Genomic DNA, 26,724 nt, shown 5'->3' with positions numbered 1-26,724 from the left:
GAAACACCGTCTAGGGTTGGGGATAAATGGTCGAACATTTAACCTGATGTATCCTGTTTCGATGGTTTCTGGCAGTACGCTGGATGAAAATGTTAGGATAAGATGTTTAGTGGGGATTTCCTTGTTGTCACGTCTAATTTTAATACGTTTTACGTCAGTAACATTTTGTTCTTTCCATCCTTCCAGGAGTTCAGTTTCTGTCAAGTCTAGGAGGTCTGCCTCTGACACGACTCCCCGTGAGCTGTTCATTGTTCGGTGTTGTGAAATAGAAATTGGTATGTTACCAAATGTCACAAGACTGCCAAGCTTCTCGTACTGATGTTTCTGAGGGATCTCAAGGAGAAGGTCACCGCTAGCCATTTTCGTTACCTTATAACCTGACCCTAAGGCTTCGGTCAAAGATTTTGCTACTGTGAATGGAGAAATGAATCTGGCTTGCTTTTCAGGATTTTCACTATGGACAACATGGTACTTCGGGTAGTTCTCTTTTATGCGGGTCAAACATGTGCTGAAGTCTTCGGTGCGTCCCCTCTTCTGAGGGTGACGATCAAGTAGGCGGGGAAATGCGGGTGTTCCCATGGTATTTCGGTTTGTGTTCGGCAGCAATGGCGGCCACCCACCACGGAGCCCAACATGGGGACGCTGCAGGCCTTAACCCGTAAGGCTGCAGGCGCCAGCCGTACATTGCTACTATAACCTAATATATTATACCCAAGGGAGGGCAGATACACAAGGTTAACCCTTGCCGCCGGGAAACTGGGAAGTGAGGAGAAATGATGAGAAGACAGGAAAGATGAAAAAGGTGAGAGAGAAAGACGAAGATTGGAGAGGAGGACAGGAAAAGGCGACTGCCGATTTCCCCCGGGAGGGTCAGTCCGGGGGTGCCGTCTACGTGAAGCCGAGGCCAAAGGGGTGTGTTGCCGCCGCCGAGGGGCCGTAAAGGTCCAAACACCCGGCATTGGCTCAACCCCCAGGATCCCCTTTTCCCCGGACACGGCTAAGCCGCGCACGGCTACGCGCGGGAGGGTCCAACCCTCGTGTGCTCGGGGGTTAACTGAGTCACTCAGTCACTCAGTCAATATTAACTCAGTCAATATTGTAATTCTAACCCCTGTAATGCACCTGTTATATGTGGATTATCTACAAATTGCGTGTCGTGCATCGAACTTGGCAACCTGCGAATGGTAAATTAAAATTACATGAAAAAAGCTCAGGCAGTGGGCATCTGAAAATGGTTTTCTCTTCTCAACTGCAAAAAACTATTACTGCTTTCTTTTGACAAAAAATAGGGCCTACAATCAGGTCCTACACTTAAGCTACAGGAAGCCGCACTACCGGTAAAACAATTGTACACAAGTTTTTGTGTGTTCTATTTGAGAACAAGTTAAACTTTCTCGCGGGCATAAATAGTTTTAATATAAAGCAAACAATACACTTACCATCCTCAAAGTTCTGTCCCTGAAGCGCTGAGGCTCTGACGGTAAATGCTTGCTACACATCTACCGCACATTGGTACATAGCATATTAGACTATGGTAGCATCATATATGGTTCAGCCAGACAGGCTTACATCCGACGAATTGATCCAGTTCATAATCTTGGGCTACGTCTGGCAAGTGGTGCTTACAGAACGTCACCTGTCCACTTATACGCTGACTGTAATGAGCCTCCTTTACAGCAAAGCAGAGCGCTACTAACTTTTTCCTACATATTCAGAATCCAGTCCTCATCAGAACACATATGCTACAAGATCACCACAAAGTGCAACACACGCTTACACCACACAAGCAAACCAAACATGATTGCACCTCTTCTGGTGTATCAGGACTACGGTCGTGATTATGACATTTCATGAGCTCCTTCAGATGGCTAAAAGGCCACAATGATTAACCCTGTGATGCGAATTTATATAGTTATGTGATTGGGCACTGGTACCTCTAAAGAAAAATAACACCCCACTCGAACACATCTGCAAGGCTTCCACGCTCTTCACGACAAATATAAAAATAACATGGAATTTTACACTGATGGCTCTAAAACAAAAGAATACGTAGGTGTCGGGGTCGTGACAACAAACTGGGGAACAAGTATCCCATTACCACAGCATGCCTCTGTCTATGCAGCCGAAGCCTACGCAATATGGACTGTAGTTCAAATGATCGTCGTTGACAAACAAGAAACACAGTCCTACACACACTGATTTATTAAGCACACTGCAGGGTCTGCACGTGAAATCCGAATGTAAACTCCGGTTAGGAGATATCTTAAATATGCTAACGTCAAACAAATACGGCAGATCAATTATGTTTTGCTGGGTACGAAACCATGTTGGAATACCGGGTAATTAAGCAGCGGATAGATCTGCATCAATGACAGCGTACAAAGACTTAATACAACACTTCCGTATAAAGATATTATCAGTGCGATTCGAAAGGCCTTCAACCTAAAATGGCAACACGAATGGGAACATCGTATATGCAACAAGCTACACCTTACTAAACCCGTAATTGGCGAGTGGAAGTCATGCAGTCACCAGCAACGGTTCTATGAGGTGATTTTGTGTCGACTTCGGATTGGACACACACATCTTAGACGCAATTTTCTCCTTCGGCAGGAACACCCGCCAGCTTGAGAAAACTGCCATGAACCTCTCACAGTGATACACATCCTTATGACATGTCCACACATCGAAACATAGAGACGGAAGCTTTTGCAGAACCTGTATAAGTTATACATATTCCTTTACACCCTGCCCTATTATTGGCAGACGACACGCTAGTGCCATTTACTAACTTATTTGACTTTTTAGAGAGAACTGGTTGTTTGCGCCAACTATAATGTTACGCAGCTTGACCTGCTTAAACGTTGCGTCTTCTTTTGTGCTGTAACTGGCACAGCATGGCCTGGGTAGCCTTTGCGCCATTAAACCCGAACTAACCAACCAACCAACCCTAGGCGCACTGGAAGAAAGCGTACACGAAGCCACCAGGCATCTCGGTTGTCCCTTAGTCCTGGCACCCACGACAAATGACGCCCAATGTACGGTGCGCGGGACGCCTACATGTGTTCTCAGCCACGCGGAGAGAGAGGCATGTGCCGACACGCCCGGACTATATAGGGAAGACGGGTGCTCTGCTCCCATAGCCCGCGTTCGCTCACGTGACCTCAAGCATTAGGCTCACCCTCGCACTCTAACCGTTGCAATTGCAGCATACCGAGCGCGGGACGCCCACTTATTCACACTTGGACTTTGTACGGTACATCATGGTGACCACCATGGTGGACATGACGGCGCAAAATTCGCCTGCAGTGTTCATAACATTGCTCTTGCAATAAAACCGGAAAGTATCGTCCACTCGATACCGCGATGAAGCCCGGGTTTGCAGGTCGTCTAGGTTGTTGGCAGTTTGCTGAAAGTGGTCTGGTAATTCAGGCAACTTGATAAACGCGTTGTGCTCAGTCGTAGAGACGTGAGTGGGCAGATTATTAAATGATTCATGTGGTTTAACGTCACATAGTGAGACTGAGGGTAGGAACGACTCCGCGTAGTGGAGAGCGCTGGATTAGTTTTCATGTTTGGACTTGTTTGACGAGTACCTGCACATATAAATAAAGCTTAGTTCCGTTTCGCTCCCGTCATAATGTGATTGCTGCGGTGAGAATTTATACCCGTGACATGAGGCGCAGTAGCAGAAGCCAGAGCCTTCGAACCACCGAAGATGATCAACGAAGAAACCCAGTTGGCGGATAATTTAGCTCGAATTGGATAGTGCGAAATTCGATTTTTTTTTTCTATTTAGGCACAGACAACAACTTTACCGAAAACACTGTCGTTAACACGGCATATTTATTGTTAAATTTTGGGGTGCAAGACATTGGTCGTGCCGATAACAAAAGGAAATAATAAAAAATCAGATCAAATATTTCGTAAATGCACAGATCAGGTGCTTAGGGTGAAACCTCAGAACTGCACGACAAGGCGCCTATACAAACGCCTTCACGGCAACGAGGCTTCTTTTATTGCTTTAAGAGCCCCTGGAGGGGAGCGAGGTCGTTACGCCCAGCCGAGCGCGCATTACAGCGTCCAATTTTTGAGAACAGCCTTATCGAAAGCTCCGCTTTGCGAGACAAAAGACCCTAGCACAGCTGATTGCTTGGTTCTTTTTTCTTCTTTCGGAGCTGGCTAGATTGGGGCAATTCCTGAGGGTGGAACATGCATCAATGGGGAGCTTCTGACACGTGCAAAGATTGCGTGTGCCGCCCTCTGCTGAGAATTGTGAAGGGGTGATGGCTTAACGGGTCATTGGCACGGACGTTGCGACATGCGCTATGCTTTTGCTGCTTTTTTTAAATTTTTACTTTCCTTAGCAGTGCAGCCCGCGCTTTCCGCTTTAACGAAAATTCATGTGTCGCAAGATAAAGAAGTATGGTGGATGCTGCGCTTAGTATGTACATGTACGTGTGGCTCAGGCGTCGGCTTATTTGGCAGCACAAAGACAGACGCCCCGTACATTTCTTTTTTCTCTTATTGCGATTTAGACCGGCAAGCTACATTATTTTATCTATTGACTACGGGCACAGTGTGAAAAGAAAGAAATGGCAAATTTTTCAAATACGGTAATATTACTTGCAGTGCTTTCTCAAGGTGTTCGATGCAAAGTTACGGAAGGTGTTTGATGTACATCGGCAATGAAGTATGAAGAAATGCAGCGAAGTGAGACCAATCGATGATCGCTTTTCGTTATTGCAGGGCAGCGGATGCGCAGAAGCTCTGGACATAAGCGCATCGTAAATAGACTTTATATGTACGCCACTTCTTGGGCACTAGCATTAGGTCGGAGGCTCTGCCTATTTATCTGTTCGTTCTGTGACGTTTTCCTCCGAGCACCTTGATCGCTATGGACATACAAGCTCGACATAGTTATGGTTATTTTATTTTTCAAGTTTCTTTTCCTGAAGATGTTTTATACGATGCTAATATTTCGAAAATGAATGTTATTGCGCCAAATAGTAATAAAGGTTTTATACAGAAAAACTAGAAATTTCTTTTTAGTATATTTTGAAGTATTACGAAATTATACGTATGTTCTATTTTTTCACGTCATATTTAATATGACGGCACGCATTCAGCAAACGCTACCGTAAGGAAAACAAAAAGCAGAGGTGGGGGGGGGGGGGGACTTACAGAACGCGATAACTATTGCAATTACATACGGTACATCTATGAATGGCCACATAGGAATCAAGGGTGACTTTGAGGAGAGAAATGAGAATAGGTGGAACAATATATGTTGAAAGAAAACATCGCTTTTACAATGGACATAAGTTCGATTATTTCCGCCGACAGAGATCACCCTCTTTATATGCAGGCCTCCTTAGCCCTCCGGGCCGCCTCATAGTACAGCGAGTGCTGTGTCATGCAACGAATGTGAAGAACGCCAGTGCGAATCATCCCAGGACGCTTTTCCTAGGAGCAAGGCCCTTGCTGAGGCCGTTGTGTGGCATTTTGCGCCATTCTACCGCAATCCTGAAGTCGAGGATGCCTCTGGTAGCCGTTTATGTTGTTTATATTAGAAGCAATTGTTTACCATAGGGCCTAGATCTCAAAAACAAACTAGAGAGCATTCGGTTCCGAAACAAGGCTTATGGTGCATCGCATATAAATGATAGTCTTCAAGCAACTCATAACAGAGTCAACTGTTCAATAAGGGCTCTATAGAAATGTCGCGAACGCAACCGGCTAACGCACAGTCACGCTCAAAGCTCAAAGCGCCCAAGCATATCTAGCAGGCTTTCTAGCAGCTCTTCTTCCCTCGTCTTGTTTTACTCGGCTCCGAATCCATACGTAAATAATACGCTCTATGGCATATAAATAAGCATTAAAGATAGTGTGCTAATACTATTCAGAATAACGTCTGGTTTTCTTCTTCCCTAAGTAGTGTCCGGCGAAGTGCGTAGTCTTCTAACCCGGCCTCTAAGGGCAAAATATGAATTATTACGAATGAGCCACGCCGTTAAACGTATTTATCTGTTTATTTTGCTTGTGATGGGTGAAGGCAGCACCAGAGAATGCCAGGGGATGGCTCAGGGTAGAATCTGATCCTCAACAAGCCTGGGAATGTACTCCGGCACAAATAACAATAAGGCAAAAATATATGCAGCAGTAAACGTATTAGCCTGGTTTCTGTCATCTGAGTTTTTCATTCGCTTTTACTTTTTTTTCTTAACCATTTTTTTTTGCAATAAGGTGCCGCTAAAGATTGGAGCAAGCTATGTACAGCTGTCCTATAGTCTCTCGCAGAAAAATCAGAGACTACGTCCTGAAGGAGAAAACTGGCACTTTCCGCTAACTGAAAGTACGACGCGCGAAATAAAGGTCTGGAAACTTTCTTTCGATCAATAGCGAGTTTCGCGCCAAAGGCTAGATCCGCATGTCCGTTGGTCGGGTTAAGCGGGAACAGGAAGCCCGCCGCATCCACCGAGCAGATTTTCTGCGCAGCCTTTTCGGCATAGAAACAAAGGCAGCAAAAGAAACAAGTTTTACCGATACGCAATAGGGTCGTTGCGTTGGGTATGCGCCTGCAAACTCTCAGGAAACGACCGCTGCTTCCTGTAGTTCGAAGGAAAAAAAAAAATAAAGAACGCAGCGTCAGGCCACTAAACAACCAGGAACCAAAGCGAGGGAGAATGTGTCGGGTAGCGTAGAAATGGTTTACTTGAGAATGAATGACTGGCTAGACAAAAACATTATGTTGTTTTCGTTCGCATAGGGAGACAGGCGCAGGCTTCAAAAAAAGAAAAGGAAACATTTTTCAAGTTTCAGAGGAAGCATTACCACGGTAGCTGTCATTAGATACATCGGAATAGGGAAACTGTTTCTCTCGGCATCCGCAGCTTGCACCTAATTTGGTGAGCTTTGTTGCCTTTATTATAGAAAGAAATAATGTAAACCAAATGTTCAGAGGAGATTTTTGATAATACCATCAATATTTTAACAAAATCCTGCAATTCAGCAAAATTTAAAGGAAAGATACCCAAGCATCCAGTATATAACCTTGTGGCTGACCAACCAAACAGTATAGGCCATCACAATTCTGGTAATTGCGCCTAGTCATGGATATGAAGCAGACAAAATTGATGTAATATACAGCGCTCTCAAATATGGTACTGAAATAAGCGAGTTTGACAGCTGCGATATCGTCGTAAATAGTGTAATAATTCTACGTAAACTGTAAACGGATACACCACGTTTGTCCGCTTGAAATGCTACAAGAAATGAAGTGTATTAACCGCGATAGCTGTTTTTGGTTCAGGGTCATTGTAACGCAAAACTATTCTAAACTCTTTCTATTCGACTTCGGCAATCACCCCTCCACGATTGGTGAAAAGTATTTCGAGCCATCGCCGTTTCACCTGTCGGTCACGCCATGTCACGGAAACCGCGACAACTCCCAATCTGACACGGCGTGCACACGCTAATTATGCTTGATTTAAGCAAATAAAAGAAAAATAATTATTTCATTTTCTGCCTCTTTTTTGCCACTGGCCTTCCTCTATTGGTCAAACGTTCTTGGGGTACGCCCACTTTGCAAGTGTGTCACACGACGTTAGAAAGCTACGAAAACTCACCGCTTCAAGGTGGCGTGTACGCATTGAAGATCCATTAATATGGCGAACATAAGTGACCTTTTTTTTTTCAGAACAACCTGAGGCCGCGTGGTTTCGAGAAGGATGGGAGACGTGTGCCTACGAATCACTCGGACACTGGCTAATCGGAGCTGCTGGGGAGGATGCATTTATATGCGCATATAAAATGTTTTGCGTGGCAGGTTGTCGAGCTCTTTCGACACGTATACGACATCACTCTGCGAATCCTCAGCGTCGCTGAGGATCCGTTTCCGCAACATATTTAGCCTTCTCTTACAAGGCGCAGCGATTTTTTACCAGGCACTGAAAAGCTATGCGAAGGGAAGTGGACCAATCGCATACGCTAGTGCCTCCCCCCCTTATCATGTTATCTACCTTCAATGCGCTAGCTAGGCACCACCGCAACCCTCTCCACTGCTGCGTGCTCCTCGCCTTTTTTCAGCCAATTCGATCAAAAAAAAAAGATCAATGTACAGCGAAGCTGCGGCCGACGTTAGACAAGCACCGCCACCCCAACTGACGTTACACAACGTCACACAGGCACCGCCACAACAAGCACAGTACGTCACGCGCGCACGCAGGTGTTCGCAAGTGCTGCGCATACACCCTCACATTTGTAGGCCCTCCCCTTATTACAAGTGCGTTCTTTACCTCACTGAATGTCTCAAAGTAAAATGCGTCAGAAAATTCGTAAAGTACGACTTGCACACTACCTAAGGACATGATAGCATCGGAGTTTATTTGAATATACGAGAAAACATAATTCTGTTACGCGGAAAGACAAAGCCCTTTTCCAGCTGCCATTTCAGGTCAGCCTGAGTGGTCGCGGCTAGCGACGGCGGTAGTTCTTTTGGGTGAGCACTCGAAGAAAATATCCTGTCCAACTAGATGCTAATAGCTTCCTTGTAAAACCTGTCAAGTTTGACAATGCCTTTCTTTTGAAAGGCAACCAAAGTCACCCCCTATCAACCAGGAGAGCATTTGATCAGTCGCTTCCAGCAACGCTGCGGATCGCCGCGCGATGCTTCCGTGGGAAGTTACATAAATTTGACGTCAAAAGACTGGGAAAAAAACAAGACAGATTAGAATACTTCTGCGATATTTACCGGTAAAAACAACAAACTAGACCCGAACAGACGCTGTCAGATTTATGACCTCATGGCTAACTTATGCGCGGAAGCTCGAAGTTGGCACCGCCATGTATCTTTATTGCTTCTTTTATTGGTTATGAAACCTCGTCTCCCGATGAGCATTGTTTTTTTTGTGTGTGTGTTGTAGAGACGAATAATAAACCTCATCTCGGCTTCCTCTTCGTGACATTTGAAGAAAATGGGGTTATAACTGGAGTGTTGTGATAGCTATGGGTTAATGAGGTGCTTTAAGGAAGCGAACATGTTTCTAGAAATTAATTTTTCTTTGACCTCATCATAGCCAAGTATGAGGGGTATATTTCTCACAGCATCCTGGGTGATGTAAATGAGTCTCTGCATTTCTGTTTTCGTGCAGATAGGGGCAACTTGTAGGTGACAGCGGGAAAAGCTTCCACTGGTGCATTTTTGTACGGGCTTGATAGTTTGCTGAAACGATTCTCAACTCGAAGCTTTTCCTTCACTTCACCGTTTTGAGCACAGTGCCGCCATTCTATACTAAAAAAGACGCTACACATCTCAATAATTACCGTGGATGATGAGAAGTGGGGTGGTTCCTACTGTTGAGCGATGACACTACTATCTACTATCTTGAGTAGATAGTTTAGTTAGCTAGATAGTAGATAGAGGACACGCAAGTGAAGTGTTCGTGCACTGGCGTTCTGGAATACCGGGGGGCGAAAGTTGCTAATACAAGCGTTCGAAAGCGTTGGAAACCCATCTTATGAAGCCAATGCAAGCTTTCTTCCCAACGTCCTTATAAATAAATGTGGAAGACAATTTCAATTTCTAAGGTATGGTGGGTATGTCATTTGCAATGAGCAGAAAACGTAATTGAATTGAATTATGTGGTTTTACGTGCCGAAACTACGATATGATTATGGGTTACACCGTAGTGGAAGAGTCTAGATTGATTTTGACCACCAGGCGATCTTTAACGTGGCGCCAGTGCACGCGACACGGGCGTTTTTTTATTTCACCCTATCAAAAAGTGGCCACCGTGGCCGGAATTTAAACCCGCGACCTTCCGCTAAGCGCCACGGCACCATAGTTGCCAAGCCGCCACGGTGGCTGGCCATAAAATGTTTAGACGCTGTTGGTAAATTATAGGCGTGGCAAACAACTACCTTACAACCTCTAGAAAGCGGTATGCACTTGTTATACTGATAGTCTTGCATTTTTCTGGGAAAACTGTGAATGCACTTACTAGTGAACATTCCAAACAAGGGCGAGGATGGAAAGGAGTAAGGGAGTTATTGGGGGAATTTCGACGGAAAGCTGTAAGTATGTCGGCTTCACAATTGTAAGAAAGGCTTCCCAATTATAACAAAATAGTCACTTTCTTCCTCTTCACCGGTGGTATACAGTGCATGTTTTCCAGTTTGCCTAGAAAAAATATATGGCGGCGAGTTTCAAAGTTGCCTTATGAAGGGGCCCATCTTACGGGTATTTGGCAGCAAAGTCAATCTGTCTCCTACGCGGTGTGATTTTCTCTCTTCAGGAATCCTTTTTTCCCCTTTAAGCGGGCTATAACCATTTGTCGACTTCAACAGCCGCTCAATTTAAAGCTCCCACATTTCAAAAGCTGTGGCGAATGGCCTTCGGATCCCGTTGCCACGTGTGGCAGCTTTATCCTTGCCCTACTATTTTTGGGGGGAGGGAGGGGGGGAGAGAAGTGATTGTGGCGGACCACGATAGTGTGCATGGGGTGATACAAAGTGAGCCGCGACTTATTTTTAATTGTGATATTAATTATACGGACACTCGAGACGTTTTTCTTCCGCCGGTCTGTCGCCCCCGTGCTGTCGCACTCGGTGCGTTTGGCTGTAAGATGGACCTGGCCAACAGAGACGAACCGTCATGGTACGCTCAATCGCCTCCGCAGCAGAGCTTCGTAATTGCGCGGCTGACATGAGCATCATGCACGCACACACACTAGTGTTCCTGCTGATGAGCTGTGCGCATACAATGTCGTGGTGCACACACTATGTACAAGCGGAATGAACAGCAAATGTGAAGCTAAAGCTATCTAATCACTTACATTGGGAGCTGGCAAACGTCGGTGGTTTTCTGCCTGTCTCTTGCCTCGAGAAATATCGAGGTGCAATGGCTGCAATGCTGCAGCCGGTGTTCCTCACCACGACAGCGTTCTGAGACGCCTGGTAGCTGCCAGGGTTGCTGTATCATCTGCGTAGCCGCAGGGACCGCGCATGCTGCCCCTGGCCAGCGGCTCGCCCCCCATATTGTTAGCACACTGTTAGGGGAGCTAGAGTGGAACGCTACAACCTGTGAACGCATTCGCCGTTTTGTCTCTGCTGCATAACAACACCGAACAAATAAAACTTCACCGAACAAATAAAACTTATTATGAGACAAGACGTTTCGGCTTCCATACGGAAGCCTTGTTCGCAATCGGGTGAAAGAGGTGGAAGTAGCTGTTTGAACAGGTTTTAGCATGTTTTTAGCCCAGGATTTAGCAACCGACTACACATTTGGACGAAGCGGGGAGCATGTGATGAATGGCAAAAGTATGCAATATGTGGACTGATTGCCAGCTGCGGCGCAATTACAGCTACAGACATGGCCAACAACACATATTAGCTGGAAATAGGGATTTTGGTTATTTCGCACATGTGTGCTGCGTTTTTATATAAGCTTAAGCTGGTTACTTTCAAGCAGGCCTAAAATTTATCCTAAATGCACACTTCAGTTACATTAAACACCTACATGGCTAATGAGGAGACATGAGCATGCCTTAAAACTGCCTTTGTTACAGCCGGCAGTGTAGCCTGATGCGCTGCACTGGCAACGCAGCTCGAGCTACCACAGTGCGTCTCTCACAGCGATGCAACCCTATTGTGCTGCCTCTGGCTGGATGTGGCATTCACAAACGTCCTTCGTTTCTTATTAGGATGCCTGGCACACCTTCGTGTGACAGCTGCTGCTTTGAGTAGTCTAATGAACATTCTCCTATGAATATGCCCCCACTATCGCGACCAGCACCCTCTACTTCGCAGCTCCTTTAACTCACCTGGCTTCAAAACCATTTGCGGTGACAAAAGCACTTGGACCGCGGCCTCGTGCTTCACAAATATAGAAAGCGATAGCACGATTACTGCAGTTTCGGAAGTAAGCAAGTATACGTGAGTGATTGTCGTTTCGATGTGCACCTCCAGACGAAGCTACATCGTCAGTTTGTTCTCTCCTCTCGTCAATTTTTCAATTGCCTAACAGCCTTCTCCATGTGTAGGGTAGGAGGCGAGTCTAGGTAACCTCAGTGCCTTTGCTTTCCTTTTCTCTCTGTCTCTCTTATTTATAGCTGGGCTAGACTCAAAAGCGATCGCACATTGCCAACAAAGCTTAAATTGCCGTCTTAAAACTCCCTCGTGGCAAGCCATTTCCGGTGAGTGCGCAAGCGCAAGAAAGACGATTTCCATAGATTATAAGGTGAAAATTGATTGTCAAAATTGGTACGGAACCTTAATTCCCCTAAGTAGGTACGCCTTTCGCACTCTAAACACAGATTTATGGTGGTCAGCGTCGTAAAGCAGTAAAGCCACAGTAAAAGAACTATTGCAAGTATTCGCAATAAGTTCATCCAATTGCTGGTCTTTAACGGGCTAACAATGACCCTAAGGAATGAATTTTCGCATTTTGCAGCTCATGGCAAGAATACAACCATAAAGGTAAATAGCGTCCTAAAAGCAACACCGAAGGAAATAAAATAAACGGCAACTACAAAGTGCCTAATAGCAACCATACACAAACAAACGCCCGCAGCACAAAGCAAGTAAACTTGTATGCTTGTAGCCTCTTCAAAGCTATATCAAGGTAAAGCCATTTGGGTACATGGTTATACACAGAGAGACTGCGCTGATACACCAAAACGCGAAACTTCTTTACCGTAACTTTTTTTCAGAAGGGGGACACTTACTTTCTCTTTAAAGGACACGGAAATCATGCGTGCTGTTTGCGCTTTATGGATATCTAGATGCAAAAGATACAGCATCAGGCCTGGCACATCTGGAAGCGCTCCCTAGTCGAGTGCTTCTGCATGTAAAGTTAAAAATGATCGATTGCATCGATTTATTTCCTCGGAACACTGGCAGGTAGTTGGAGTTGATGACATCAAACTTGGCAAATTTGTCTGGTCTCTATATTCCCAAGAAACGCTCTCATCAAAAAAAAGTTTAGTACCCGAAGGCTGACGCCGATACCACGCATCCCAGCAGTCGCATTATGCATGCCAAAATATTCGACGCGACTTGGCAAAATCTTGCCGGAATATTATCGGCTTATCGGTATTCCTGACAGTAGAGAAACGCATAACTCAAGTGAGAAGTTTTTCTGAGAATTTCGGTCGTGTTGTAAAAAAATAAGAAGCCTGAAAACTCTACATGGCTGGCAAACATGAGAAATCGATCGGTGGGGCTGCCGCCATTCGCTTGCAGTTCTCGAGCTTGTTTCCTTTTCAGAGATAAAGTTTGCCCCTGGAACGCGGCCCTCTCAGGCGCCTATTTATGGTCACCGTAATTCTAAATGCACACACGTGCATTTGAGATGGTATTGCAATAGAATTATTATATATTATCATTCTACTGATAATCTTATTGCGAGCATTTTCTAGACTAATAGAGGAAAAAACAGCATGTGTGCAAAATACCTGTTCGATATCGTGTAAATGGACTGGATTTTCTTTAAAACCAATATTTTAATATTGTTACTAGTTTCTTTGAGAGTATTTCTGTGCTAAAATCAACAAACGAATCAAATTTAAATCGCATTTCACTCAACCAGAACCAAATTTTTCACCAACCTGTTATATGCAAAGTGGACTTCATAAGCGATATATTTCGAATAATCATCCTCAAACACATAAATTACCGCATTCTGCTAAGTACGATAGCAAAGTCGATGAGTATTGTGACATATTCCTCGTTTTACGAAATAACATGCAGTAAACAAGTGACCAAACCGCTTGTATTTGAAGCATCGCAGACGATTTGGGACATATGGTGGGAGCCGGATTTTGATGTATCCTGCCTCAGTACTCTCTAACAGTACACTTGAACCAAAAGTTTGGTTCAAGTGTACTAGGTGCTTGGTTTCGATGTCTTTTCCATCACGCCTCGTCTTAATCTTTCTTTTAACATGGATGACATTCTACTCGTTCCAGCATTCTAATAATTCAGTTTCAGTCAGTTCGAACAAGTCATCATGAGAGACCACGGGTAGTGTTCATGGCATGGTGCGGTGATACTGTCATTGGGATGTCCCCGAATGACAAGGTTAGACAACTCGTCATGCTGTTTCTTATTGTGGAGTGCCAAAAGGAGATCACTGCCCGCCATCTTTGTTGCTTTATAACCTGAACCCAGAGTTTCGGACAGATATTTGAAATGGGGGAAGGTGACATCATACTCGCCGTCTTTTCTGATTTAGTAGAATGAATCATAAGAAACTGTGGAAAGTGTTGCTTTGGTTGCCAAAAGATTGCAAGATTTCTTCAGTGCGCCCCCGATTTTGGGGGCGATCAGCGATGTCCTTAAGTATAATCACAAATTTCCTCAGTAAGGCAAGCCGCCCACCGTGGAGCGCAACGAGGGTAGGTCTCAGGACTTGTAAAAAAACAGATCCTGCGAACGCCAACTGTACTTTTCTGCTACAACCGAATATTTTCAACCAAGGTTGGTTCTTGCACATAAGGTTAATTCTTGCTGTCTTGCAAAACGGAAGTAAAAGAAACAGAAGAGAAATATTTAAAGTAAGAGAGAAAGACGGAGACTGGAGGACAGGAAAGAGGAACTACCGATTTCCCCTGGATGGATCAGTCCGGGGTGCCGTCTACGTGAAGCAGAGGCCAAGGAGGTGTGTTGCCTCCATCCAGGGGCCATAAAGGTTCAAAGACGCAGCATTGGCTCAACCTCCAGGTTACCGTTTTCCTCGAACACAGCTAAGACGCGCACGCATACAGGCGGGAGGGTCCCAACCCCGTGTACTCGGGTCTGTGGTGTCGCAACACACCGAATGACTGCTGACATAGACGCACGTGCAGGTGGCGATCACCAGGGTTTTATTATAAAAACAAGATTGACGCCTTCCTTGTGTTTCCTCTACACAGAAAAGATTGCGTACAGAATACTAAAGTAAATAGTGTGTCACAGTAGTGCAAGCAATGGGGCAGACTTCTCAATATTATGAAATACGTTTACTTTCCCATAAGACGCACAATGATTACACACAGGCACGGAAGCATAAACTCTTCAGTCGTATTATATACACGTAGATCACATTTGCAGAAAACATCGCGCTTTAGCTATTAAGAAGTGCCGCGGCTTATTTTTGAAGACATGCATATATGCAATTTTCACTCCTCCGCATTCCATATGCTATCTTTTATATTGTACAGGGCCCAAAATACACTTGCTCTGACGTTAGAACACCTTCTTTTATTTATTTATTGGCCCTGAGACCGAATATATAGCAATAGCGTTGGGCCCATTTACACAAGCTAACATGAAACTTTTTAAACGAATTCAAAGAACGGCAGTGGTGTTAGGAGGAATTCGAACAGCTGAACTGAAAAAAGATGAAAGGACAGTGACGTCCTTATCTGTCTCTCTTAGCCGATTGTTTCCTTCAGTTAAGCTGTTCAAACTCATATCATGTACGAGTCATATAGGTCTGTTGAATATCATTCAGCAACGGAGTTGATAGTAGAAGGTTCAACACAATAGTAGATATGTGATAGGAGATATTCAACAGTAGAATGCTCAGCCAGTGGCTCCACAACAGCGTTATTCAAAGCTCACTAGACTTACCTACTACAATTCTGAAAAAAAAAATAGATTGGACATTCTTTCGCTGCCTTTGAATGACAAATAAGCTTTGGAATCCTGTCTCTAGCGCCTTTGGCCTCCAGGAAGACTCGACACTTTGGCTTTCATTCCCTTACCCAATTCTTTGCGTGAACAGACATATTCCGGTTTTCCCTTTTCCAGAGATCTATAGCAGCTTAGAATAAACTGGCTGTGAACAAGAAATACTATTTTTTGGACAAGCTGTATTCGTTATTTAGTTCTGCAGCATATTGTTCAATTCATAGCTACATTCTGTATTTTGTAAGGCCCTCACTGCTTGTACGGTGTGTCTGCATTATTCAAAAAAGAAAGTGTATGCCTTGTTTGCTTCCATTGTCAGTCTAAAAAAGAATATTAACAGCATATGTGCGCCGTGTCGCCAAAAAGCGAGCTTATAGGGAGGCTTGCACTTGTTGCATGGCTTTTGAGCCACTAAATGTACAAAGAAAAGAACAATGGCAAGAGTTTTACTGAGTACGAGAAAATTGCAAACTTCATTGATATTTTACTCAAAACAGCCAAGCTTTTCCATGAAGTATATTTTCCTTTTTTTAAATGGCTGGTTCCAGTACGTAAGTGCTTATTTCTTTGATTCCTTGATAGTTCAAGATGCAGCTTTATTATGTACGGTATGCTGCTTCTAGGTTCTTTATTGTGTATTTATGAATTAATGGCAGGAGATATATATGCGAGTGGCAAAGCCAAAAATTCTTTACGCAAAAAAAAAAAAAATGTTCTCCCTGTACATATAAATAAGCCACGCGAGAAAAATTGATCGGCGTGCTCAGTTTTCGAAAGCTCATTTTCTCGAATGTCCCCAGGGTAATGGATGAAGAACAACGTAGACAAAACAGATGGTTACACAACACACAATTTTCCTTGATTCTGGCAGATGCCCATGCAGCAAATATTGTGTCTTTCTGTGCGTGGTTTCTGCTTTGATTTTCAAGGAGGCCTGATGTCGACGGGAACGTTTCTTTATTGGTTTACTGTGGAATGGCTTATACAACTTCGCACTGCCGCTTATTTTGAAGCGGTTGCCGGGTAATGAAATTAGAACTATGTGAAATAACGGAGCCGTGATTGCTTGGAATACATCCTAGGCTCCATACAATTTGATTACAATCCTTGAAAGCTGTGAATGAAGAATACCAATAAAAGAGGAAGCCCATTCCTGGACCCGGTGCTTGGTTTTGTTTTGTGCTTCCATTTGAAGTGTCATTTATCAAACACTTTATTCTATTGTACTATGAACGCCTGGAGAAGGTATGCTCCGGGGCATTAATTTATTTTCTTTTTGATTCCTCACAGTGTTACGTGCGTTGCCATAGCAGGTGAGTTGTGTTGTGAGATGCACATAAAAGAGCTCTTGTTGCTTTGAAATTTTCGCAGAAAGAACACAAATTTGAGTCTCAGAATAAACATTCGTAGTTGAGACCACTAATATCTTGATATCATATCCTGCATATGTGTACCTTGTGTCTCTATACGTGTGGCTCATGTCTGATTTTGTTGCACGTTTTTCATGTGTATTGTTATGCAGATACGTTTTTATGCCGTCCGCCGTCTCTACTGCAATCATTTGTGTGCGGGTTTTCAGACTCACTTGGGTACTTTCACTTCTTTAGAAAAGTGTGCGTGTCTCTTAGGCGTCGTTTCACCTTCGTCTAATGATTTGTTCACTCCTGCGCAGCATTGCTAATGTTTGCTAGATCCGACTGTGCACAGTGATTCTCAGTCTTTCTGTGCCAGTAGTATTGCTTGCCCTGCAAAAATGAGTAGTCTGTGCCAATAAAGGCGCCAAATTCTCCTTCATTTATGTATCAATAAACAAAAAAAAAGACGCGGAATAGGTCCAAGGGAATAACGATGATCGAACTAGAAATGTCTTTGGCATAAACCTTCGGATAAACAGACGTGTCTTGGTCTTCATTCTCGTCAGAGCGTTCAAGCCTTCTGTACAATGAAGAAATGTTCTCATGAAGCTCCCCAAAACACATTCGTTGCCTCCAATATTCTGTAGATGAAAATTCTGTATTAAGCATCCACTTTTCGAAGTGCATTTTTGAAACAGCAAAAAATGTGACAAAAGACACGGCAAGAAGGACACGGAACAGGCCTTCACTGTCAGTTGTCAGCCAGCGCACGTCCTCGGTGCTTCTTCTGTTGTCTTTCGTCCCTCTTGCACTGTTTTAAAAGTGAGCGTTCGCCAGCTCGTTCACTTGTGCTAAACTCCTGGATGTGGTTTGGAAGTTAAGAAGTTTGACATTTTACAGATGGCTTTTTTTTTTTTCCATGGCTGGAATTACGGTGAAAGAAATACGCTGCAGACGAGATGCTAGCGTATAGCGATGTTTTGCAACTCAACCATGTATCACACTCGTCTGCGTAGTGACCCTGTTGTTCGGTCCATCTTACGGATCCATCATTAAGCACACTTGTCTGTACGCTATCAAGGACCTATTGGCAGAAACCGAAAACGGGAGGAACTCTTATTCTCTATGATTCCAGCGCTAATGGCTTACATGTATATAGAAGTACGCCCGTTAGGTGAAGTTGGACGCCGATCAATCTCTAAGCAAGCTGGAGTCGCGCCAAAGATAAACAAAAAAAAATTCATTACGTTTAGTCACTTATTTAGAATTTTTTTCTCTCATTAGTTTGTATGTATTGGGCCATGTCCGTAATCTCCACCAAGCAGGCTTCATTGTGGTGGTTATTGGGCTATATTCAAACACTTGCAAATCTAAAAGCGTATCAGCTATAGCCGGTGATTGCGCTCCGACGACTTCTGATAGCGATGGCGAATCGAAGAGGCCTCCTAAGCAAACTTTGTTAACATGAAGTAAGGCGATTTCCGTTTTAGTACAAATTCAATTTTAAATGCGTTTACATACCCTTCTTGGTTCTCTAAATGATCTTTATCTCGCAACTTGCAGCGCTAAGCGCGCAACAAACTTCCCCTTATTTCCTTTCAGTTGCAAATAGAAGATTCCTGTTCTATGTGAACGAGGCCAGTGTTTATCTTCACTCTATTTGCTTTCTTCACATGTCAGCGCCCAAGCGGTCTGTGCGCTGAACGACAATGCAAAGTGCTAAAAATGTAAAGAAGAGTAAGTATACGCTTTAGAATAAATGCCCATTTCTTTTGCCCATTTTTAGAATAAACGCCCATCTTTTTCTTTACTGGCAGTAGATAGCCAGAAACAGAGACGCAAAATTGGAGAGAACTTGAGATTTCTCCTGCAGCTTGTGTCATGTGTGACACTTGTGTCAGTGGGACCTAAGTTTTTTTTACGCTGATATATCTTGTGAGTGGTATTATTGTAAAATTACAGCGAACAATCCGCATTCACAGAGCTCACTGGTGCACAATGGCGTTTGGCGTGCTTTAGCGTATTTTGTGTTCTTGAGTGTTGGAAGAACCATTGTTGGGAGAATAAATTACAGTCCTTGATGCGCGTGCTTACTATGGCACGTCCACTCTGTAAGCGCATGTCTGCCACTCGAGCTTATTGAATTAACTTTAACATTTTTGTTTTGTTGGATATGTTGTTGTGAAAGTACACTTTGCATACTATATTTTGTTGGGCTGCCAACAAAGCATGCGATTCAAAGCCCGACGCAGGCCGGCGTTTATTGAAGGACACCTATTTGTAATTCTTGCTGCTTGTTTGCATAGAAAGCCTGTTTTGTCCAATATCAGAAGCGAGTTTCTCCTACGTAGTTAAATAATTGCGTTGATAGCTAAAAGTGTTGCTGGAAAAGAAATACTGCAGGAGTCCCAAAAATTCGCTACTAATGTGTAGGCATTCTTTCGCTCTCCAGCTACTGCGCCTTTGTTTGTTTATTTAGCTAGCTTATGCATCTCTACCCATCGCTACCAATAATCTAATATTGTACTGTTATAAAGATCACACGTGCTAACTTCGCAAACCATGCATTTATTTTACAGACATATTGTATCAACTGAGCTGAAACGCCGTAACAACCTGTGTTTTTTTTTTACCACATCATAGTGTTTTTATTTGCCTTATTTCCCCTTTCTGTTACGACCTTGACGCGCCGACGATGACGTCTCTCGATTTTGTGTTGTTTTCATTTGCATCGCTAAGAACCATCTACTATTAAAATGTTATGATTACACGCGTTACCTTCCTTATGTTCCTTTTTTTTTACCTTGAGATGGCGACGGGGACGTAACCAGTTTTTTTCTAACGCTATCAATAATCTGCTATTGCGCTAATATAACGATTACATGTGTTACTTGACCAATTATGCAATTATGTTGAATATATGATGCCTCACGGGACGGACATATTTTGCTAGCATACTCACCCCAGAATACTTACGCTTTATTGCAGGACTGTAAGAAACTAAGGAAATGGAAAAAAAACCTACTCTTAGTGTCCTATTGGGTGCTACTGGGTGCGATGTAAACAGAGACCAAAGTAACTTTCACTCCCACGAAAGTAATGAGGCTCACACACACATCTGCCGTCAACGTTGCGGTCCATGGTTCAAATCCCGGTCAAAAAAGTTTTTTTTTTCTCACGCTGCTAATCATCTACTAGTACACCATTTTAGCAATCACATATGTTAACTTGACTAAATACGCATTCATTTTGCATATATAAGGTATCACGGGACGTACAGATTTTGCTGAGGTACTCGCCAAGGAATGCTAACACATTAAAAGTTCAAAACACGCCTTAGTGAACGGAAGATAAATTTATCCTGATTAGTCGCTTATTCTGATTCTTGTATAAATTATTGTGCAGCGAGATTTTGTTTTAATATTTCTCTTACATAATGTATAAGGCGTTCATATGTTTGTTTTCTTTCTTTGACCCCATCTCCATATTTTTAGAGCATCTATAGAAGATCAGATAAAGCTAATAAGCCTTGAATGACGCCAAGAAGCAATAAATAAGTTGCACATTATGCAGAACAAATGCATAAACAACAAGCCCTTGTATAGATACGACCACTTTCATCAATCAACACACAGATTCGTCAGTATCGACTTACGCGGAAGTGTCTGACGCTGAATTACACATCGCCTGAACTTTATGTGAAAAAAGGCGCAACTTAGAGTTCATAAACTCGACACTACAAACGCGTGAAACGGAATACTGGTAGAAAAATAAGCTTAAGGAGCGCGGAGTTTCACTAAAGAATTTAGTGAGAACAATAAAACAACAAGCCTTGCGGAAAAGGCAAACCTAGAAAACCCCGCAAACTGAATTTTTGGACCTTAGATTACGGAGCTTCATCAGTCGAGGGACACAAGTAGGATCAAACCATGCCGACGTCACTCATTCCCAAAGGAAAGTTCTACAACTTCAAAGGTAGTGCTGCCAGGCATAAAGGTACATTTGAAGCCTCCCAAAGAAAAACAGACTACATACAAATGGAGCAGATAGCAAAGTATTACATACTAGTGCCAGGGTTTTGGTTTTAGTTGCGATGACTTAAAATGGAGTCTCAGCAGTGAGTATACTTAACACGGTAGTCCAAAGAAAAAATAAAGATTCAAATTTTAATATTTCCAGTTCTCCCGCTTAAGAGTTTCCGCGCCTTGTCTTGGTTAGTGAGGGACTCATTCCGAAATTTTTTCACCTCAAGACTCTTACTCCAGAAGTAAAGGAGAAAGGAGTACCTTTTTGCACACTGAGAAGTACGCAGGAGTTAAAAGAACTCTGTGAGAACTGTTCCAGACCTAGTTACTCCTTGTCTATTACAGAGAAGTGTTTTAAGTAGCCATGCGTGGCAGGATCAAGATCCTGCACTTTGAATATACACTGCTGAAATTGTTCTGCTGGTTATTGTCTGCTGTAATGTCTTATTAGATTTGTCCATGGGTGTTTTCATTATCACGGAGTTTTGTTGCAGATGAAGGAGGAGGTTAAAGAACATGAAATAGCTTTCTCTGTGTGATGGTCTGAGAAGGGGGCCAGATTATTAGATTAGAACCAAGAGGAAATTCGTGCAAGTAGTGACTGCAAATAGCTTCATTCCGAATAATGTGGATATAACGATACGGAAGGGGCGCTGAAGATAGTGCGAAAAAAATAATCAAAGAACTATTTGCAAATTCTATGGCAAACAATTTCTAGAAATATTATGTCTCAGTTTTCTTTGTTTGAAGTTTTGCTATTTTCACAAGCGAGTTGTGCACTCTGCTGTATCATTAGGCTTGTGGATAATATCGATCTTTTCACGGAATTAAGTGTTCTAGAGCTTAGAAAAGCAAATTGGCTGTTCTTCCTCCCTCTACAAAAAAGTACGACACATTTAAAGGCATGACCACGTTCCCAACCAACTACAAGGAGCCATACTTCTGGTTAGACTGAAGTTTCAGTGTAGACTTATTTCTGTCCGATTTTACGTTCCTGAAATATGAACTATACTATGGAATTCTCGTACATATTTCGCAACTATATTCTTCTTCATTTTTGCTGTTCGTCTTATGGATTTTATTTCATTACTGTAGTCGATTATCTACGTTGTTGTTTTCAGGTGATATTTCAGGTGATATTTCAGGTCATCTTTCAGATCCTGAAATATTCATTTGTCCAGATGTCCGCGTAATGTGGCTTGTGCCTTTTTGTTGCGTCTTTTAGCTTATTAGCACATGCGTGGCTACACAGCAGCAGCCTTCCTTCCTGTACAGGAAGAGAAACAAAAATGCATCCGTTAATTGATACAAACCAGGCAATCCGGGTCCCATCAAAAGGTTATGTTCGGGTATCTTATCTTAAAGCACAATAAAAAGCTAGGCATCGTAGTTTATTCATCGCACAAAGCAGTTACCAAGGCTATTCTGAATAAATTTGTCCCAGAGAAGAAGGGGACTGGGCAGTTCAGGAAAAATTAATTGTTATTGCTAAACTGGTATTACAAAACGCAAGCGTAATTAAGAAACTTGAGAACGAAGCTAGGGAGTGTGCAGGGAGAGATGGAACTCAAGATAATAGGCGTGGAGTTAGGAGGAAAGTTTCAAAAACAAATAAATTATGGTGTTTTACGTGCCAAAACCACAATCGGATTAGGAAGAATGTCTTACTGGAGGACTCCGGAAACGTGGACCAAAATAGGAAGCTTTAGCTCCGGCCCAACTAGGACTCCGTCCATTCAAACACATGAAAAACGCAGAAACGCTTTTCTGGGGGAACCACTAGGCCGAGTTTAGTAAAATTTGTTGCATTAGACAAAGTTAAGTTCTAGTGACTGTTGGAAGCGGAATTTGGATTTAGGCTCTGGGTGTCTTAAAAGAGATTTTCAAAACTGGCAAGTTTGAAAAACATAGAAGCACGCAGTTGGCAGATCCTTAGCTCTTGACCAAGAATAGGTACCCTAGGTCTGTAAGCTGCATCCGAGAGAGCAACCAAAGAGGACAAATTTTATGTCAATTGATACATTACGTGAACTTGTTAGATGGTTTACAAGGGTGTTGGAAAAGTGCTACTCACATATTAGTGGTTTATTTAAGATGTATGCATAAGATATTCATTCTGTCCGCTTTAGATGTAATATTAGCTGCAATTAACAAAATTGTGATATACTTTTTCATTGCTGAGTTCCAGAGCTGTAAACTGCATAGTTTCGCTTCATGAAAATTTGCAATTCTTGCCAATTTGTATTAATGAATTGACAACCTACTTACAAAATCCTGAACCAACATGAAAAGAAATTTAACTTTTACTTTTAAATGCAACATGCCTCATCAAGTTTGGTGCAGTGGTTGCGGAAAAGGAAGATTTCTCCTTTCCCGTGCATTTGGATAGCAGCAGAGGAGGGTGGCACTCTAATTGAGTTGCAGATTGAGAGTCACACGACAGAGGTTGAGCTGATAAGTAGTGGCGTATTCTTTTTACAAAAGTGGCTGTCAAAGGTAGAGCAAGGCTAGGGGCTAGGTGCGGTGATAATGCTATCACAAGTGTTCGGTCACAGTCTGGAGCTGGCTGATACAAGACATGGGAAAATAGATATCGACGTCAGGGGGCTTTGTCCTATAGGAAGCTAAGTAGGCTGATTACGAATTATGCGAAATATTTCATTGCTTTTTCAACATCTACACATTTGCAATATTTGTGAGTGCTAATTGAAATCCTGCAGCTGGGATGTCTTTCCCTCCTTCAATACGACGTCACAATTTCTTACCTCAAGGTTACATGTTGTATTTATTTCTTCTGATAGAGGCTTCTTCTTTCGGCATGACGCGGCCAAATCATCACAACTATATTGTTTAAGCGTTCCTTGTAGCATTTCGCACATTAGTGTGTTTCAGAATATACCATTTTCGAGACCTCTACGACAGTAAATTTATTACTTCTCAAATAAGAATGTGAGTCAGTTGACACTTAAGATATAGTCTTCAGACTAATTTCACAGTCAGATAGCGCTGGTTCCTATTCTATGTATTTGTGTACTTCACTATAAATTTGCTTACGTGATTGTTCTGACATAGCTCCTAAAGCGTTTGCTGTGTGCTTCTAATTTTGTGTTGATGGTGCACATTTTCGATGACTCAATTCTAGTGCTTGAGTTTATCTGTTTACGGTACAGTGATGTACGAAGTGTCGAAATGGACAAGGTAGATAAAAATTAGGCAGAACCCATCTGTTATGTCACGTTTTTATGTCAAGATGACTGCCGACGGTAATACGCCTAGCGTGTAAAAATGTTGTATTTCCATCATTCAGCTCACATTCAAGTCTTCCCGACTTGGATGTTTATATTGTGTTTATTTCGTATACCTCGCCTACCTTGTGTCTCCTTTGTGCCTCAGTCGTATCACCATACTTATGCAGATGCTGTACAATATGGCGCTAGTTACTCATAACGCGTGCGCCAGAAGCAAGGTGGGCGTCCATCCTCTCCGGGCGTTGGAGAAGTTGCTGAGACATCAAACGTCCGACTAGCAATTTATTAAAATATTCACCTGATTTACTGCATATTACAGCGCCAGCTATCGTGTCACTGCTGAGCAATAAGGGCTAAACAACGATATTTCCATATCTTTATAAACTTCCCGCGAACGCTATGGCATCCCTGCGATGAGGGCCGGTGGCGAGCAGTGCCAACGAAGCACAATAAAACGAATTCGGGAATGAGCTATTAACAGCTTTTCTAGCAAAAATCGCATATGAATACAAGGTGACGAATGTGAATATATGCACTACATCTTGTACAAGCATCTGGTGCACTGACCATATGTGGTACACTGAAATGGCACAACGCTATAACGAGGGGCCTGACCTCGGCATTAAAGGGAAGCCCAAGAGTTTTCCAGAAAAAATGAGTGAATAGCTGTACGTATTGATTTTCAACCCTCCGAATTCGAATATCGCATCCAAACTGAGCGAAACAAAGCGAAAACAGATTTTATTTCGAGGAAAACTGCAGCAGCAGACTCGGGGCAGCTCGCGCGCCTCGTTCCCGCCTGTGATTGGTCGAGCGCCTCGTGACGTCAAAAATGGTGTTCGTCCGGACCGACCGCTGCCGCCACACATGAAGCATGGAGCAAGGTGGTTTGGCGCTGTGGTTTGGTGAGACAGTAATGGCGAATTTCGTGAGCATGCTTTTCTCTGAGGAGTTCGGCGTTGCTCCCTACATGTGCGTAGCCAACCTCTCCAAGAAGCAAAAGATGCTGGTAGCAAGCAGTGCTTTCGACGCAAACGAAAACGAAGTGTTAGCATCTCTTCGTGTTAGAAATGTTCTTTGGTGAGTATGATTTTTTGCAAAGCTGTATTCAGCGATCCAGTGAGTTCGTTTCCGTCCAAACAACTGTACTGTTATGTTCTTGCATGCATCCTTGTAGAACGTAAGCAGGGAAGCGATCGTCGGCATTTGTGCGCTGCCTCAAGGCTGTCGGCAATCTACAGAGACGGTTTACATGCGGGAAATGTTTCCCGGCTCTTGTAGCACGTGTAGTCACCTTCATCAGCGCGCCACCCACACGCTACTCGTAACCTGAGCCGTAAAGGCGGCGAATTCTGTCGGCAACATGGGACAGCGGTTTCTCTCTGTGCGCGAGGGGGAGCGCAGCGTCCTGGCGCGCACCGGCTTTCAAACACATGCAAACTTTACACTTGTACTGCGTTATGGTAGCTACATGTAGGCTGTTTCACAACACACGTCCGAATAAAAAATTAACAGCGGTTTGCGACGAAACCAGCGTCAAGGGTGGGAGATAAACATGTACCTTCCGTTCAGCGTGCTTACACGAAGGAGCTAGCAGTAAATAAAAATCCAGGTTTCGACGAGTTCGCGTATTCATAAGGTCTTCACAACGCAATTTTAATCAGCGGTTACGTCGCTCCTAAGTGAAAAATCCCACCCGAAATTTCACCAGCATCGTTTATAAGGTTCCCGCATCCGTATACGAACGTCTTATTAAATTCGAGACTCTTCAGCTTCCCTTTAACTAATATACGCGCTTCTTCATTTCAGCCCCTTCGCAGGACTGACATGTGAGTCAGGCAGCCGAGACAGACGTACGCTGTCTTTTGTATTTCGCAAAAGAAGAATGCTGCTCGAAATTTTTCGTTGCGAGAACATTTATACGAAGAAATTGAGGTATGGTGGCCAGTGCGAGGTAGCCAATATTAGCATTTTGATTGGTTTTATAAGGTGAGAAAGCCGTGCACGAAGAGCCGAAGTAGCGAGGAAAAGAACAGTAGACCGTTGTTGAGATATGCGAAAGCTCGCCGCCGAGCTCGCCGGGGTGCTTGATGCCGAGCGAGCAGAAACTCTGACAAATGAGCCATTTATTTCATCATTATACACGCTTCTCTGCCTAGCCAATTTCCGGTCATGGAGCAGTGCATAGACGGTTAAAGAACGACGTGACGACAGAGCGACAAATCAGGAAGAGGAATAAAACGGCACAGAAAGAAAAACATCGGCCCTCTTGCGTGGCTTATTACGCCTGACACTAAATACGCCGATCGAGTGCGCTCTCAAGACGTCAAGTCAATTGCGTGTCCGCCTTGCCTCCTGAGCCACACGCCCACCTCTTACGTCGCGCTCTGTTCTTCGTCGTTCTCTTTCTTCCTTATTTTT

Source organism: Dermacentor andersoni, chromosome 4 (assembly GCF_023375885.2).
Source record: "Dermacentor andersoni chromosome 4, qqDerAnde1_hic_scaffold, whole genome shotgun sequence".
NCBI classification, from domain to species: Eukaryota; Metazoa; Arthropoda; class Arachnida; order Ixodida; family Ixodidae; genus Dermacentor; species Dermacentor andersoni.
Note: the sequence above shows the minus strand (reverse complement) of the source record.